Below are 19,143 nucleotides of genomic sequence, written 5' to 3' on the forward strand. Positions count from 1 at the left end.
GTAATAATTTGGAGCATCGTTGTAAGGATTAAATGAGACAACATATTTAAAGAGGTGACATAGTGCCTGTGCCATAGTGCACAAAGCTCTAAGAAATTAAACTCAAAGTAGAGTTGAGATTCATCCTTTAATTAGTGTCCAGAGTGGGTCTGGAATTCAGAAGAGAGGCATGACTGGAGTTGCAAACACGGGAGCAGGTGGAAAAGACAGGAAAAAAGGGTAGAGAGTGAGGCCTAGAGATGGAGGAGTCAGAGCCAAAGACACTCCAATGAGAAAGGTAGGGTGGAGAAAGATCAGCGAGTGAGGTGGGAGGTGGGGTGGGAACAGGAGGGTGTGGTGTCCTGAAAATCAAGAGAGGAGAATTTTCAAGAAAGACAGTGATTTTCTGGGTCACATGGTGCTAATTGGTCAGTGAGGTGAGATGGAGAAATGTGTGTTAAGAGCTAGCGTAACAGTGGTTGTCTTGGTTTGGATTCTTTCAGAAGCAAACCCAGAAACAGCAATTCAAGTGGAAGTAGTTTATATAAGAGGTGAAGGTAAGGGAGTGGGGAAGTGAGACAAGAAGGGAAGACAGCCAGCTACCAGTGCGGGCAAGTGACGATGAATACCACAGGGAAACCCTAGAAGTCCTAAAGACCCTCCTCAGCGGGTCGCTCCGAGGGAGGGGATATGTCAAACCCTGTCAATCATTAGTTGAGTGCTGCTCCTGCGGTGGGGAGAGGGCATTGATTTGCTGGCTTTTCTGGTTTGCTGCATAGAGGTGAATTGGGCTCCAGTGGCAAAAAAAACCACTCGAGTGAAGAAGTGCACGTGCTTGTGTTTGGAAGTTGAGGTTGCAGGCACAGGAGTGGGAAGAATGTGGGTTAAAAGCAGTGTCAGTGGAGCGATCGGAACAGAAACCAGACTAAAGCGGACTGAAGGGTGAATCAAGAGTGAATCAAAGTGATGAAATGGAAGAGCATGTGCTGACAACTTGTTTCCGAAGGTTAAGTATGCAGAGGAGAAAATAAATGGGCTATTAGCCAATGTGAGATATAGTTTCAAAGGGAGATGCTTCCTTAGAGTAGGTTTTTATGGTGATTGGAAAGACTCAACAAAAAGGGAGAGATTGATGATGAAAGGGAGAGTGGAGAACTGGAGTGAAGTCCGTGAGAAGCCGAGAAGGGACAGGAGTCTTGTGCACACAGAGGTATTGGCTTTAATACGTGTGGCTTTTCTGTTTCTTGGGAGCATGGATGGAGAAGGTGGGTATAGGTAATGCATCTACATACGGTTTCCATTTTTCTGAAAGAATTATGAGGCCATGTTGTCTGTGTGCGGGGTGGAAGAGCAGGGTGGGAGAGGTTTGACAAGATGATGTAAGGTGATTATCTTAGAGAGGGAAAAACAAACTCTCCTCTATTTTCAGTTTCTTCTCTGAGCTCTCTCTTTACTTGCTTTCTTTTCCGTTTTACTTTCATTTAACTGAAACCTGCCTGTCTCCTGAGGACACAATTTTTCCTACAGCCCTATGAAGAGGAGGCTGCTTTTTCCTTTCCACTCTGCATCCCTCAGAACCAGGATGGGGACAGATGTCCTGCTTGTTCCCCATTGCCACTTCGAGATCTTTTATGTTCTGTTTACCTGTAAAATTTACAATTTCTGTATTCTGAAGAGTGTGTCAAAGTTTTCCACTGCATCATTCATTCACTTTTTTTTTTTTTTTTTGTCTAATAAATAGGTGATTTATTTTACATCTGCGGTACTCAAGTTATAAGACTTAAGAGGTGAGAGAACCACTTCTCAATATCTTGAATTCATGTTTTCTCATCATCAGTGAAGAATAAGATGGACATTTTTGCTGATAGTAGCCACAGATTGAATTAGTACACAAATTAATTTTATCTTTTAGTGCAGATGACCCCTTCAAAATGAATGAGAAATTATCACTTGCAAAATATATTCATGAGAACATTTTCCATAAAATCTATCATAAAATTTCTTGCATTTCTTGCTTTATATTATAATTTATTTTCCGTTCTAGCTAATTTTTAAATTAATTCATTTGATCATGTGTAACAGTGATCATCGGTAAAATGGGGCTAAGAATTCCAATTTACACTATAGGTGGATTGTGAAACTCAAAGGAGATAATGGCTAGGAAAATTTCCTGTAAATTAAAAGCTCTACAGACAATTGAACCTCATTCAAAATTTGGAAAACTGAATTCAGAATTTTCATTTTTTTTTTTTTTTTTTTATTAATGTTATGATAGATTACAACCTTGTGAGATTTCAGTTGTACATTTTTGTTAGTCATGTTGTGGGTACACCACTTCCCCCTCCGTACCCTCCCCCCACCCCCCCTTTTCCCTGGTAACCACCAATCAGATCTCCTTCTCAATATACTAATTTCCACCTATGAGTGGAGTCATATAGAGTTCGTCTTTCTCTGACTGACTTATTTCGCTTAACATAATACCCTCGAGGTCCATCCACATTGTTGTGAATGGGCCAATTTCGTCTTTTTTTATGGCTGAGTAGTATTCCATTGTGTATATATACCACATCTTCTTTATCCAATCATTAGTTTCTGGGCATGTAGGCTGGTTCCACGTCTTGGCTATTGTAAATAATGCTGCAATGAACATAGGGGTGCAACGGACTCTTGAGATATCTGATATCAGGTTCTTAGGATAGATACCCAGTAATGGGATGGCTGGGTCATAGGGTATTTCTATTTTTAACTTTTTGAGAAATCTCCATACTGTTTTCCATAGTGGCTGTACCAGTTTGCATTCCCACCAACAGTGTATGAGGGTTCCTCTTTCTCCACAACCTCTCCAACATTTGTCGTTCTTGGTTTTGGATGTTTTTGCCAATCTAACGGGGGTAAGGTGATATCTTAGTGTAGTTTTGATTTGCATTTCCCTGATGATTAGCGATGATGAACATCTTTTCATGTGTCTATTGGCCATATTCATATCTTCTTTTGAGAAATGTCTGTTCATGTCCTCTGCCCATTTTTTGATCGGGTTGTTTGTTTTTTTGTTGTTAAGTAGTGTGAGTTCTTTGTATATTATGGAGATTAACCCTTTGTCGGATAAGTGGCTTGTAAATATTTTTTCCCAATTAGTGAGCTGTTTTTTTGTTTCAATCCTGTTTTCCCTTGCCTTGAAGAAGCTCTTTAGTCTGATGAAGTCCCATTTGTTTATTCTTTCTATTGTTTCCCTCAACTGAGGAGTTACAGTGTCCGAAAAGATTCTTTTGAAACTGATGTCAAAGAGTGTACTGCCTATATTCTCTTCCAAAAGACTTATTGTCTCAGGCCTAATCTTTAGGTCTTTGATCCATTTTGAGTTTATTTTGGTGTGTGGTGAAAAAGAATGGTCAATTTTCAATCTTTTGCATGTGGCTGTCCAGTTTTCCCAGCACCATTTGTTGAAGAGACTTTCTTTTCTCCATTGTAGGCCCTCTGCTCCTTTGTCGAAGATTAGCTGTCCATAGATGTGTGGTTTTATCTCTGGGCTTTCAATTCTGTTCCATTGATCTGTGGACCTGTTTTTGTACCAGTACCATGCTGTTTTGATCACTGTAGCTTTGTAGTATGTTTTGAAATCGGGGATTGTGATTCCGCCGGCTTTGTTTTTCTTGCTCAGGATTGCTTTAGCAATTCGCGGTCTTTTGTTGCCCCATATGAATTTTAGGATTGTTTGTTCAATTTCTGTGAAGAATGTTCTTGGGATTCTGATTGGGATAGCATTGAATCTGTATATTGCTTTAGGTAGTATGGACATTTTAACTATGTTTATTCTTCCAATCCATGTGCAAGGGATGTCTTTCCATCTCTTTATGTCATCGCCTATTTCTTTCAAGAGAGTCTTGTAGTTTTCATTGTATAGATCCTTCACTTCCTTGGTTAAGTTTATCCCAAGGTATTTTATTCTTTTCGTTGCGATTGTGAATGGGATAGAGTGCTTGAGTTCTTTTTCTGTTAGTTTATTGTTAGTGTATAGAAATGCTACTGATTTATGCACGTTAATTTTATACCCTGCTACTTTGCTGTAGTTGTTGATTATTTCTAATAGTTTTTCTGTGGATTCTTTGGGGTTTTCTATGTATAAGATCATGTCGTCTGCAAACAACGAGAGTTTTACTTCTTCGTTACCTATTTGGATTCCTTTTATTTCTTTTTCCTGCCGAATTGCTCTGGCCAGCACCTCCAGAACTATGTTGAATAGGAGTGGTGAAAGTGGGCACCCTTGTCTTGTTCCTGTCCTCAGAGGGATGGCTTTCAGCTTTTGTCCATTGAGTATGATGTTGGCTGTGGGTCTATCATATATGGCCTTTATTATGTTGAGGTACTTTCCATCTATACCCATTTTACTGAGGGTTTTTATCATAAATGGGTGTTGGATCTTGTCGAATGCTTTCTCTGCATCTATTGAGATGATCATGTGGTTTTTGGTTTTCATTTTGTTAATGTAGTGTATCACGTTGATTGACTTGCGGATGTTGAACCATCCCTGTGTCCCTGGTATAAATCCCACTTGATCATGGTGTATAATCTTTTTGATGTATTGCTGTAATCGGTTTGCCAAAATTTTGTTGAGGATTTTTGCATCTATGTTCATCAGTGATATCGGCCTGTAGTTCTCCTTCTTTGTGTTGTCCTTGTCAGGTTTGGGGATCAGAGTGATGTTGGCTTCATAGAATGTGTTAGGGAGTTCTCCATCTTTCTCAATTTTCTGGAACAGTTTGAGGAGAATAGGTATTAAGTCTTCTTTGAATGTTTGGTAGAATTCTCCAGAGAAGCCGTCTGGTCCTGGACTCTTGTTTTTGGGGAGGTTTTTGATTACCGTTTCTATTTCCTTACTTGTGATTGGTCTATTCAGATTCTCCATTTCTTCCTGATTCAGTTTGGGGAGATTGTAGGAGTCTAGGAATTTGTCCATTTCTTCCAGGTTGTTCAATTTGTTGGCATATAGTTTTTCATAGTATTCTCTTATGATCTCTTGTATTTCATTGGTATCTGTTGTGATTTCTCCTCTGTCATTCCTGATTTTATTAATTTGCGATTTCTCTCTTCTTTTCTTGGTGAGTCTGGCTAGGGGTTTGTCAATTTTGTTAATTCTTTCGAAGAACCAACTCTTTGTTTCATTGATCCTTTCTATTGTCTTTTTTGTTTCAATATCGTTTATTTCTGCTCTTATTTTTATTATTTCCCTCCTTCTACTGACTCTGGGCCTTGTTTGTTCTTCTTTTTCTAGTTCTGTTAGGTGTCGTTTGAGGTTGCTTACGTGAGCTTTTTCTTGTTTAGTGAGGTGAGCCTGTATTGCGATGAATTTCCCTCTTAGGACTGCTTTTGCTGCATCCCAAATGATTTGGTATGTCGTGTTCTCATTTTCATTTGTCTCCAGATAATATTTGATTTCTTCTTTAATTTCTTCAATGATCCATTGTTTGTTGAGAAGCGTGTTGTTTAGTCTCCACATTTTTGCACCTTTCTCTGCTTTTTTCTTGTAGTTGATTTCTAGTTTAATAGCGTTATGATCAGAAAAGATGCTTGATATTATTTCAACTCTCTTGTATTTATTGATGTTTGCTTTGGTTCCCAAAATATGGTCAATCCTTGAGAATGTTCCATGTGCACTTGAGAAGAATGTGTAACCTGCTGTTTTTGGATTCTATATATATCTATTAAGTCCATCTGGTCTAATTTTTCATTTAATTCTATTATTTCCTTGTTGATTTTCTGTCTGGATGTTCTGTCCATTGGTGTTAATGGTGTGTTGAGGTCCCCTACTATTATTGTATTGTTGTTGATGTCTTCTTTTAGTTCTATTAAGAGTTGCTTTACAAATTTTGGTGCTCCTGTGTTGGGTGCGTATATATTTATAAGTGTTATGTCTTCTTGGTGGAGAGTCCCTTTTATCATTATATACTGTCCCTCTTTGTCTTTCTTTATCTGTTTTGCTTTGAAATCTACCTTGTCTGATATTAGTATAGCGACACCTGCTTTCTTTTGTTCATTATTAGCTTGGAGTATTGTTCTCCATCCCTTCACTCTGAGTCTGTGTTTGTCTTTGGGGCTGAGGTGTGTTTCCTGGAGGCAGCATATTGTTGGATCTTGTTCTTTGATCCATCCTGCCACTCTGTGTCTTTTGATTGGGGAGTTCAATCCGTTTACATTTAGAGTGATTATTGAGACGTGGGGGCCTACCACTACCATTTTGTGTCTTGTTTTCCGCTTTTCTTCAGTTTCCTTTGTTTCTCGTCCCATGGTTTAATCTGTTCTGATGTAGAGCTGCTACTCTCTGTTGTTGTCCTTCTACTTATCTCCTCTGCTCTTGGTTTTGTAGCCCCTTTCCTTTTTTGGATTTTTCAGGAATGAGGGTTTTCCTGAGGATTTCCTGAAGAGGAGGTTTTGTGGCAATGAACTCCCTTAATTTTTGTCTATCTGGGAAAGTTTTTATTTCTCCATCGTATTTGAAGGATATTTTCGCTGGGTAGAGAATTCTCGGCTGTAGGTTTTTGTCCTTCAGATTTTTGAATATATCATTCCACTCTCTTCTAGCCTGTAAAGTTTCTGCTGAGAAATCTGCTGATAGCCTGATGGGGGTTCCTTTGTAGGTTAGTTTCTTTTGCCTGGCTGTCCTTAATATTTTCTCCTTGTCGTTGACTTTTGCTAGCTTCACTACTATATGCCGTGGAGTTGGTCTTCTTGCATTGATAAAGTTTGGAGATCTATTGGCTTCTGTCACCTGAAGATCCATCTCCCTCACCAGATTTGGGAAGTTCTCAGCCATTATTTCTTTGAATAGGTTTTCTGCCCCTTTCTCCTTCTCTTCTCCCTCTGGTATACCTATAATCCTTACGTTGCATCTCCTAATTGTGTCTGATAATTCTCGGAGAGTTTCTTCATTTCTTTTAAGTCTTGCTTCTCTCTCCTCCTCTGCCTGCAACAATTCTATATTGCCATCTTCCAAATTGCTAATTCTTTCCTCCATATTATCGGCCCTACTGTTCAGAGCATCTAGATTTTTCTTAATCTCCTCTATTGTGTTCTTCATTTCCAGTATTTCTGTTTGGTTCTTCTTTATCGTATCAAACTCTTTTGTGACATAGCTCCTGAACTCGTTGAGTTGTCGGTCAGAATTCTCTCTTAACTCAGTGAGTATTTTAATGATGGCTGTTTTGAAGTCATCATCATTTAGGTTATATATCTCATTTTCTTTGGGATTGTTTTCTGTGTATTTGTTACTTTCTTTCTGTTCTGGAGATTTAATGTATTTTTTCATATTGCTTGATGATGTTGATTTGTGCCTCCGCATGGAGATAGAGTTTAGTTGCTCCTTTCACTTGTTTCAGCTGCTGCAGTGGGGGGAGCAGCTGTTTATACTTCACCAACCAGGAACCCTGTCCGTAGTTGCTAACTGGGCCTGGGCCCCTCTTCGTAGCCACAGTGGCCCTTTGGATTCCCTCCTCTGCCGTGGGGGCCGTCACGGGGGGCTTCAGGCTGCAGGTGCCTACTGTTGTTGCCCACCTAGATGCGCTCTCTCCTTGGGGTCTGCAACGGTGTTATGGGCTTTTCCAGCGGCCAGGGGTGGGATCACTTTTATTTGTCGCTCGGTTGCTGTCGGCACCCACCAAATCTCACTTGTCCTCTATGGGTCGCAGGAGAGCTATTGGCATCTTCTACAGTCTGTGGTTAGTACACCTAGCTATGCTGCTTTTGCCCTGGGGTCTTCCAGCCTTGTGGCTGGCGGCTGGGTGCCTTCTACTGGTGCTGTGCAGAGGCTTTCCCTAAGGCTTCTGTGAGCCTGTAGGGTTTCCCCCTAGGCTACTAAGCTGGGTCTCTGGAACTCTCTCCAGCCCCAGTCCTCTCCGAGATCTCCGGCAATCCCTAGCCTCACCGGGTGGGCAACGGCAGCTGGGGGTCGCCCCGCCCTCTGGGCTTCTCTCCGGGCCTCTGCCGGGAGCTCTGAATGCTCAGCGTGGCCCCTCTGCTACCGGCAGACAGAGAGTTTTGTCTGCTGCCTGGCGGAGCTCCGGCATTCATTCACTTTTTTGCAACATCAATTCTGCTTTTTTACCTCCTTCAATGAGGATTTCAATCCTGCATTTTTGTTTTTAGTTCTGTTGGAATCATTTCTTATGTCATTTACATCTATTTTTATCTCATGTTGTTGCTTTTCTCCAATCCTGTTGCCCTATCATCTCAGCCTGGCCAGTCTTTGTTATTTTCTGCTTCTGCTTCAGAGAGGCAATCTCTTCTAGACCCCCATTAAGGCGCACATTTTCTTTTGTCTGCTTCAAAAGGTTAGTTGCAGAGAAATGATCTTATTCTGGGTCTTCTGGGTGCCTTCTTTGGTCTGGAGTATTTTTTTTACAGTCTCATTTTGGTTTATTTCTCCTTAGTGATCTTTGAATAAAGCAGCACCTTTGTCCACATTTGTTGTTTATGGTGAAGGCATTATTTTGTTTACATCTTTGTTTACCCTTGTGGGGGTTTAATCCTCTCTTCAAATACAATGAAGGGTCAGTTGATGAGTACAGTTCCTAATTTATGTCTCAATTTCTAGATGAGTTTCATCAAGTGCACCTCTGCTCTCCTGAGTTGGCAACCTATATCCACTTGAATGCTTTATTTTCTGGTATTTAAGTCTATATGGTACTTTAAAAACTATTATTTATGGTGTATATAGCTCTTCTAGTCTCTGCCACCAACAAACTCTACCTTATTTCTAACTTAACTATTTTCTAGGATTGCTGTCCCCGCCTGAATGACAATGACCTGTATGTGTGGGTAGCTGCAGGACTAGGGAAGAAATGGTGTTAGAGGAAAGAGACCTTCCCACTTAGACTCACACCAAGTGGGGAGAAAAATGGCTGTCTGGTTTTCAACTTGAGTCAGGAGATGTATGGCGAAAGGGCTACAGAGCATTTCTTTATCATTGTTGAGGTCAACTTTGGTCCATGAAGTGAAGTCAGATTATGCTGTACACTAAAGTCTGGTCAGGGTTTTATCCATCCAGATCTCTTGGTGTTACTTTTTGTAGCAATTCCTCCCCATTTCCAGTATTAGATGATCTGTCATTTTCGTTTTCCAGAATGTCATCTTTTTTTCCTGAATCCTCTATGATGTTTTAGGAACCAGTTGAGAGAGGGTGAATTGGGGTCGTTAACTAGACTCACTTTGGATCAACGGTTCCTATGCTTTAGAGATGGAAATGTCCTGGTGGCTCCATGTTTCCAAAGGGGTAGCATGATGGGATGGAGAGTCATTGTTTCAGTTGGACATATCTGCACCCTGGGTTTGATTACCAGCTGCCATTTTATAATTGCATGGTCTTACATCTGTTAAATTGGGCAAACAATATTGACTTCATGGGGTTCATAAAAGAGTTTGACAAAAGTGATAAAATGTGAAACATCTAACCCAGCACATGACTCATTATTATGATTCACATGACATTTGCAGAAGCCTTGTAACACACCTATGATAAAGAGCTTAGTAAACCAGACCAACTAAGTTATACTACTAATAACTAATTTTCTATTGCATCTTTATCAAGTCCTTTTTTACGTATATTTTTTCACTGACTCCTCATAAGCACCTTGGGAATCAGGAAGGTTGCCTTCAATTCATCTTTCAGAATGAGCAGTAGAGAAGTAAAGTGAATTCTTCAATACAACTTGCTCATTTAGAGTTGGGTCTTGAACCCAAGTCTTCTGCTATGGAAACCTACACTGCATCTTAAATCTTTGTTGGCACCCTGTAGGGCACCTGTTCCAATAACCCCAATCCCAGAGAGGACCTTCTGCACCACTGTGTGCTGGAAGAGCAGGCAAGCTTTCCTAGAAAAAGGAAAGGTCTTTAGGACCTAAGGGAAACATCTCATCCTACTTTTAGGCACATCCAGTTCAGTTGTACATGTTAAAACATAGCTACATGAGATGTCTTATCAGGTGTCATTTGTGCTCTTTGCGAGAAAAGCTTTCCAGTGAACACACTTAAGGTACGACTGTTTCTTCTATTATTAATGGAAACTGAGCCGCAACCGTACCCTGCAGCAACGTTGTCACTTGGATCATTTATGTCTTGTTTTTAGACTAAAAGTAAATTCGCAAGCAACTGAGAAAAATGAACAATTGCTTTAACAAAAAAAATTACCATCTTAGGAAGAGAGCTAAAACTGAAAGTGTATAGGCATGGCAGGAGAGAACTCTTGGTCTTTTGGACTTTATCTCTGCTTTTTTTTAGATAGAAAAGAAATCCAAACAGCAGCCTTCACTTTACTTGGGGTGGGACGGGGAGAAATAGTCAAAAGCAAAATTTCTTCTTCCAATTTTGATGTTTGCTGGAATAATACCTAGGAACTGACAAGAGTGAGTAAATTCTCACTTAGTCATTCTCCCTTCTCCATGGAAGTTTACAGGGACAAGGGCCTTTACACATTTTTGAGTTAAGGGCCTGGAAAAACAGAGTCATGGTGACATTTTCTCAGAGAAGTGCCCCTACATTTGTTATCAAATAATTCAAAGCCATTTGAACTTTATTATCCAGCTTGTGCATGGTCTCGATTTCATTTACCTTCCAAGCCTTGTAAAAGCTGGTAACTCTTGTGCACAGTCACTGCAGCACCACATATAAGGCATGGAAGTAGTGCTCAGCTGTGTCTGGTGGAGAGAATGCATGTGCGATAGCACCAGAAAAGTAGAAATCTTCTCCAAAGGAAATGTGAGTAAATAACCAAACCAGAGAGATGAAAATAGAGCAAGAAGAACTAGAGTCTAAAAGCATAACAAATCTCGACTGACTGGCTTATGAATATCATAATAATTCTTTGCATTGATGAAGTGAATAGTTGCCCACATCATCTAATTCATTCAATCAAAAAATTTATTAGACACATGCTATGCTCCAGGCACTGTTCTAGATACTGGGGATACAGCAGTGAACAATGCCTGCCCTAAAGAGCTTACTTTCTAACAAAAGGAGACTAACACCCAACAAATAAATAAGTGAAACCTCAGATGGTAATACGCATATGGAGGAGGAAAGTGGGAGAGGAGAAGGCAGTGGTTTAATTTTAAATAGAGTGGCTAAGGGAAGGTTTTACTGAGAAGGTGATATTTATCAAAGACCGAAAACACAGTGAGCCATGCATGCAGATATCTAGGCAAAGAGGATACCAGGCAGAGGAAATGGTGAGTGGAATAGTTCTGAGGTGAGAATGAGACGTCAAGGAAGCTAGTGGGGCTGGAGCAAAGACAGTGATGAGATAAGATCAGAGAAGTGGCAGGGACCCAGATTGTATGGGAACTTATAGGTTATTGGAGAGACCTTGGTTTCTGGGATGAGTGAGATGAAAAGCCTTTGGAGAGTTTGAACAGAGGGAAGGGGTGACCTGGCCTGGTTAACATTAGAGACTACAAAGAACAAGAGAAGACAGCCTGGGGACAAGGGAGCCCAGTTAGGAGGCCACTGCAATAATCCAAGTAAGAGAGGATGTTAGCTTGGAGGTAGTCAGTAGTGGTGGATGTGGTGAAGTGGTCAGGTTTAGGATATATTGTGCAGGTAGAACTAACATTTTAAAATTGAGATATAATTCACATACCATAAAGTTCACCCTTTTAAAGTATACAATTTGATGTTTTTTAGGATGTTCACAAAGTTGTGCAACTATTGGCATTATCCAACTATAGAATATTTTTATCACTCCCAAAAGAAACCCTGTACTCTTAGCAAGCATTCCCCAGCCTCATTTCCCTCAGCCCCTAGAAACTATCAATCTGTTTTCTGTCTTTCTGGATTTGCCTATCCTGGACATTTTCATAAATGGGATCCTACAATACATGACCTCCATGTCTGGTTTTTTTCAGTTAGCATAACGTTTGCAAAATTCACCAATGTTGCAGCGTGTATCAGTACTTTGTCCTGTTAATTACCAAAAAGTATTCCATTGCATGGCTATACCACATTCTATGTATCTATTCATCAGTAGATAGACATCTGAGTTATTCACGTTCTTCTCAAGTACACATGGAATATTTCCAGGATAGATCATATATTAGGTCATAACACGAGTCTTTACAAATTTAAGAAAATTACAATCATATCAACTATCTTTTTAGACCACAATGAAGTGAAATTGGAAACCAATGATAAGAGGAAAACTGGAAAATTCACAAATATTTGGAAGTTAAACAAGACATTCTTGAGCAACTAATTGGCCAAAGAATAGATCAAAAGGGAAATTAGAAATATTTTGAGACAAATGAAAACAAAAACACAACATACCAAAACTTATGGGATGCAGCAAGAACAGTACTAAAATGGGAGTTTATAACAGTAAATACTTACATTAACAAGGAAGAAAAATCTCAAATAAACAACTAACTTTACACCTCAAGGAAGTAGAAAAAACAGAAAAAACGCAGCCCAAAATTAGCAGAAAGAAGGAAGTACTGATGATTAGAGCAGAAATAAACAAAATAGAAAATAGAAAAATGATAGAAAAAATCAACAAACCTAAGATGGTTTTTTGAAAAGATAAACATAATTGACAAACCCTTAACCAGACTAAGAAAAAAAATGAAAAGATTCAAATAAATGAAATCAGAAATGAAAGAGGAGACATTACAACTGATGCCATGGAAATAAAAAGCATCATGAGAGAATACAATGAACAATTACATGCCAACAGACTGAATAACCTAGAAGAAACAGATAAATTCTTAGAAACAAACAACATGCCAAGACTAAATCATAAAGAAATAGAAAATCTGAACAGTCCAATAATGAATAAGGAGATTGAATCAAAAACCTCCCTACAAAGAAAAGCCCAGATGGCTTCACTGGCAAATTCTACAAAATATTTAAAGAAGAATTAACATGAATCTTTTATAAAAATCTTCCAAAAAGACTTTATAAAGAGAGAACACATCCAAACTTATTTTATGAGGCCAGCATTACCCTGATGCCAAAGCTAGATGAAGACGCTAAAAGAAAACTACAGGCCAATATCTCTCATGAACATATAGGCAAATATCCACAACAAACCAGCAAATCATATTCAACAGTACATTAAAAGGATCATATATCACAACAAGTAGAATTTATGCCTAGGGTGTAAATATGGCTCAACACATGCAAACTAATTGATGTGATACACCACATTAACAGACTGAAGAACAAAAACCATACAATCATCTCAATTGATGCGGAAAAGCATTTCACAAAATTCAACACACTTTCATAAAAAAGCTCTCAACAAACTAGGTAAAGAAGGAATTTACCTTAACATAATAAAGTTCATATGTGAAAAGCCCACAGCTATTGTCATACAGAATGGTGAAAAAAATGAAAGCTTTTTTGTTCCTCTAGGATCAGGAACCAGGCAAGGATGCCGACTCTCACTACTTCTATTCAACATAGACTGGAAGTCTTAACCTGAGCAATTATGCAAGAAAGAGAAATGAAAGGCATCCAAATCAGAAAGGAGAAAGTAAAATTATCTCTATTTGTGGATGACACTATCTTATATGTAGAAAACACTAAAGATTCCACACAGAAAAAACTCTGTAAGAACTATTACATGAATTTAGTAAGCTTGGATACAAAATCAACATAAAAAATCAATTGTGTTTTTATACACTAACAACTAACTACCCAAAAAGGAAATTAGGAAAACAGTCCTATTTTAATAGCATCAAAAAGAATAAAATACTTAGGAATAAATTTAACCAAGAAGGTGAAAGACTTATACACTGAAAACTGTAAAACTTTGATGAAAGAAATTAAAGAAGACACAAATAAATAGAAATATATTTTGTGTTCATGGACTAGAACACTTAGTACTGTTAAAGTGTCCATACTGTTCAAAGCGATCTACAGATTCAATGCAATCTCTGTTGATATCCCAATGGCATGTTTCACAGAATAGAAAACACAATCCTAAAATTCACATGGAACCACGAAAGAGCCCAAATAGCCAAAGCGATCTTGAGAAAGAAGAATCAAGCTGGAGATATCACACTTCCAGATTTCAAAATATATGTCAAAACTACAGTTAATAAAACAGTATGGTACTGACATAAAAACAGACATATAGACTTATGGAACAGAACAGAGAGCCTAGAAATGAACTCATGCATATACAGTCATCTGATCTTCAACAAGGATGCCAAGAATATACAAGGGGGAAAGCATAGTCTTTTCAACAAATGGTGTTGGGAAAAATGGATATACTCATGGAAAAAGGGTAAAAAGAACAAACGGTGTTTGTCACAATTTCTGTGTCTACAAGACCTGCCTACTTTCCCTTTCATCTTTCTCTACTCTGATTCACACTACCATCTTGCCACGCTGGTTCTCTTTCTTTCCCTCAAACGCACCAAGCTTGTATCATACTCAGGGCCTTTGCACTAGTTATTCCTTCCACTTGAAATGCTTTTTCCACAGACATTTGTATGGCTGCCTTCTCCTCATCACTTACATATCATCTTTTCAGAGTTGCTTTAGCTGCATTCCACAAGTTTTGATATGCTGTGTTTCCATTTTCATTTTCATTCACCTAAAATTTTTTTCTATTTTCCATTGTTATTTTTTCTTTGACTCATTGATTACTTACGAATATTTTGTTTAATTTCACATATTTGTGAATTTCTCAAATTCCCTTCTTTTACTGATTTCTAATTGTATTTCCTTGTTATCAGAGAATATACTTTGTATGATTTCAATCTTTTTAAGTTTATTGAAATTTGTTTTATGGCCTAATATTTGATCTATGCTGAAGAAGGTTCCATGTGCACTTGAGAATAATGTATTCTGATAAATAAAAAATCAGCTTCCAGGGGCTCTTTTTTACCTTTTAGAAAAACTGCCTCTTGACTGTAGGCTGTTGGTGTTCTCGTCACCTAGGACATCACAGGTGGCTGCAGTAACTCACATGCTTAGTCTCCCAGGACCTTTTTTATGCAAAATTCCTAAGGCAAATAGGTTCTACTCAGCAATATTTAAATATATAGAGGGAGCAATATACGCTATTTCTTAAAGATGTCACCCAAAACTGAGAAGTGCGCAAAGCCCGTCAATCAACTGACCATAGCCTGATCCATTTTGAGGTTTCTCTTCTTTTTTTTTTTTTTTAAAGATTTTATTTTTTCCTTTTTCTCCCCAAAGCCCCCCAGTACATAGTTGTATATTTCTCGTTGTGGGTTCTTCTAGTTGTGGTATGTGGGACGCTGCCTCAGCGTGGTCTGACGAGCAATGCCATGTCCGCGCCCAGGATTCGAACCAACGAAACACTGGGCCGCCTGCAGCGGAGCGCACGAACGTAACCACTCGGCCACGGGGCCAGCCCCTTTGAGGTTTCTCTTCTTTAAGCTACTTAGCTAATTTCCTTTTATGATCTGGCATAACTGACTGTGAGCTTACCCTATGAGCATAGCCTTGGGAGTGAGCATATGGAGTAACTTGTCCAGAGTTATACTCAATCAGTCAACAAGAATTGATTGGTAGTCTACTATGTACCAGGCATTGTTTTAGGGACTGAAGACAGTAGTGATGAAATATGTGACCCAATAAATTGACATTCTAGAGGGTAGAAACAGATAGTATAAACCTATAAACACTACAGTATTTTAATTTTGGACACTGTTAAGTGCTACGAAGAAAATAAAATGGAAAAGTGTGATATGAAGTGATTGATGAAGAGTGGGGTGGGAGAAAACTACATTACTTAGGGTGGTTGGGGATGTCCTCTTTGAGAAGATGATATGTAAATGATGAGGAGGAGGCAGCCATACCAACATCTGTGGAAAAAGCATTTCAAATGGAAGGAGTAACTAGTGCAAAGGCCCTGAGTAGGATATAAGCTTGGTGCGTTTGAGGCAAAGAAAGAGAACCAGTGTGGCAAGATGGTAGTGTGTGAACAAGAGTAGAGAAAGATGAGTTGGGAAAGTAGGCAGGTCTTGTAGGCACAGAAATTGTGACAAACACCGTTTGTTCTTTTTCCCCTTTTGTGATCACCTGCCTTTTCAGAAATGGGACCTCAACGTCTCTGGAAAGGTATGCTTTTTTCATTCCCCTTGAAATGAATCACGATTGGCTTGAACATTTATTTTTGCCAGTAATTAATTTAGGGCTAGTCATGTGACTCAGTTCTGGGATCTGAGGAGGAGTCTGCTTAGAGCATTTGGGAAAGATTCTCCTCCCTCCTAATAAAATGAAGCTCTTTCTTTATTTCCTACTCTTTGACACCGTTTTGTGAGGATGTGATACTTGGAGCTGCAGCAGCCATCTTGCACCATGAAGCAAGATATCACTGATGCACTGAAGATGACAGATCAAAAAGATGAAAGAGATTAGGTCTTCAATGACATTATGGGGCTCTTGAACCAAACTTGGAGCCACTGACCTTTAGAATTACTTAGGAGTAAAATATAAAATAATTTTCTTTTGCGTATTTATGACTTGCAGCTACAAGTATTCTAACTAATATAGCAAGAATATTGGAACTTATTGTCATTATAATGAAAAGACATTGAGGGTTTTAAACAGAGTGGTACTACATTTTTGGTTTATGGTTTAAAAGATTTCTCTGGATGCTGTTTGGAGAATGGACCAGAGTGGAAGTAGGAAGAGCAATTCGGAAGCTATTGCAGTGGTCCAGGATTAGACCTGGGTTGTAAAATGGAAATGAAAAGAAGTGTTTGGATTGGGGATTTACTGTGGAGATAATGTTGGTAGGACATGCTGATACATTGGTTTGGGTGTGGAATATGAGGAAAAGAAGGATTAGAGCATGCCTCCTGGATTTATGTCCCAAGCAAATGACAGGTACTGATGCCATTTATTGAGATGGAGGAGATTTGTAGAGATGGAGTTTAGAGTCAATGGTTCTATTTGGTCGAGCTAATTTTTATATGTTTATTATAAACTCAAGTGGATATGAAGATATTATCCAGTAGAAAAATGTATATACTCGTCTAGAGTTCAGAAAAGAGGTTTGGGGATAGAGATATAGTTTGGAGTCATCAGTGTTTAGAGGGTACTAGATGAAATCACCTGGGAAGAGTATAGATAGAGAAGTAAAGAGGATGAAAGACAAAGCCTGGGGGCACTTTAATGTTTGGAAGTGTGGTAGAGGAAGCAGAGAGAATAAAGGAGAAAACAAAAAAAGGATCTTGACAAGAAATGACCAAGGACGTAGGAAGTAAACCAGATAAGGGTGGTATTGCCAAAGCCCTGACGGAAATAATTCAAGAATGTGGGAGTGGTCAACCATGCTAAGTGTAGCTAGGAGCAATGAGGGCAGACCATTGGTCATTTGTCTGGGGAAGATCTAAGTCTATTTTTCGAAATCTTTAAAGAGCGTAGGGATTCCCTGGGGCATCTTATTAAAATCATATTCTGGGGTTGGGCTAGGGACCCTGCATTTCTAACAAGTTGCTGGGTGATGCTGAAGCTATTGGTCCTTGGACCACACTTTGAGTATCACTGAGCTAGGTCATTGGTGACCTTGACAAAGGTCAGGTTCCAGTGGAGTGGTGGAGGATGAAAGTCATATTGGAGTGGACTAGAGAGAGAATGGGAATTTAGGGAGTAGAGACTGAGAATGTGGACAATTTTAGAAGACTCAAAAGGTGTCTCTCTCTCTCCTGCCACTTTTAGTGTGTGTTTGTTTGATTTTTATCTACATGTACTTGCACAAATTCATCCTTCTGGTTATAGTCCCCTTAGATGGTTGCTGTTTTTCTTGAGGGAGAGCAGATCTGCCCTGTGTAGCCCCAGTGCCCAGCCCTTAGGCTAAAGCCTGGAGTGACCCCGGCACTCGAGAGGCAGAGCATATGACCATCAAGCTGCTATGATTTTTGTGTGTTTGCCACACTGCTGAAGGCACCACAGAGCCACTCAGCAGACTTCTAAACATTACATTCCCTTCCAGAGGCCCTTCAAGCACAATTACTTTTGTTATGACATATTTTATGGAAAATGCTACATATAAATATGATATGTGTAAACTATATATTGTTTATTACAAGGCTATCTTATGGGCTTCTTTTTTCTTTTAAGGCACATTCTACTACTCACACGTCTCCAAGGTTACCAGAACTCTGGTGTCAGACTGCTTAGGTTCAAAATCCAGCTCTAACACTTGTCAGCTATGTAACAGTGAGCAGATTACTTAATTCCCCTAAATATTCATTTCTTCATTCACTAGGGATGAAAGTACTCAATAGCTTTGTGAGAGAATTAAACAAGGTGATAAATATAAATACTTAACATAGTACCCGGCACAAAGTAAAATCTTCATAATTGTGTCTGTTATTGCATTATTTAATGCACAAGGCATGAAATAGTCAATCCAGAGAATTGGACCTCTATTAATCATCAGATTAGGTTGACTTTATAATGGGTTTATGGAATGATCAAAAAGGAGATGTTAGTGATGAATTAAATATCATTTTTACCCCAAATTAATAATGTAAAAATCATGTGTGATAATCAAAATACTACTAACTAGCAAAATAATTTCTAATATTGCTTTATTCTTTAAAAAACATATTAATTTCTGCTTTCTGGCATCCAGTGTCAAGTTCCTGCCTTGCTCTCTTCTTTCTACCTCAGAATCAGAACTTCCAAGACAAGTGATCTTAGAGACCAACTTGTCTGACTACTTCCATACAAACTTGGTATCAAGGCTCGTAAATTTGGCCAGCTCATACAAGTTCACATTGTCCATAAATAAGTGAAAGAATTAGAATTTAAATGTAGGTCTCCAGGCTCTTTAACGAATGTTCTGGCATCAGATGAGTGAAGAGATTAGCAGGGGAAATATTTAGGGTTAAATAATTCAAGAGATTTTTATGGCAGCAACCTGAGAGGTGAAGGGCAGCCTGAGCCCCACAAGCAGGACACACACAGAATCAATGCTGGGAAGAGTGCAATGTCTTGACACGTGACCTCCTCATCCTCATCCATATTTTGCCCAACCCTGTTGGTTCTGATCTGATGCCCTGCTTGTCCCTCCAAGTTCTCTGGTTCCTCATTCTGGTTTATGAAACATCTCCCTTCAACAAGTGTTTGTGTGGACTGGCTCTCTGTTGCATCGGCATTGTTTCAAAATCTGTCTAAGGCACTGTCCCCATAGGG

General features: G+C 39.1%; 1 long non-coding RNA gene across 1 annotated transcript in view; it reads left to right on the plus strand.

Moving 5' to 3' along the window:
• The first annotated feature begins 1,134 nt into the window (after positions 1-1,134).
• LOC138924249 (uncharacterized) overlaps positions 1,135-19,143 on the plus strand; it is a 37,630-nt gene continuing 19,621 nt past the window's right edge. Inside the window, exon 1 of the long non-coding RNA XR_011439078.1 lies at positions 1,135-1,244. This is a non-coding gene — a long non-coding RNA (uncharacterized lncRNA). The remainder of the gene's footprint in view (positions 1,245-19,143) is intronic.

Source organism: Equus caballus, chromosome 5 (genome assembly GCF_041296265.1).
Source record: "Equus caballus isolate H_3958 breed thoroughbred chromosome 5, TB-T2T, whole genome shotgun sequence".
NCBI classification, from domain to species: Eukaryota; Metazoa; Chordata; class Mammalia; order Perissodactyla; family Equidae; genus Equus; species Equus caballus.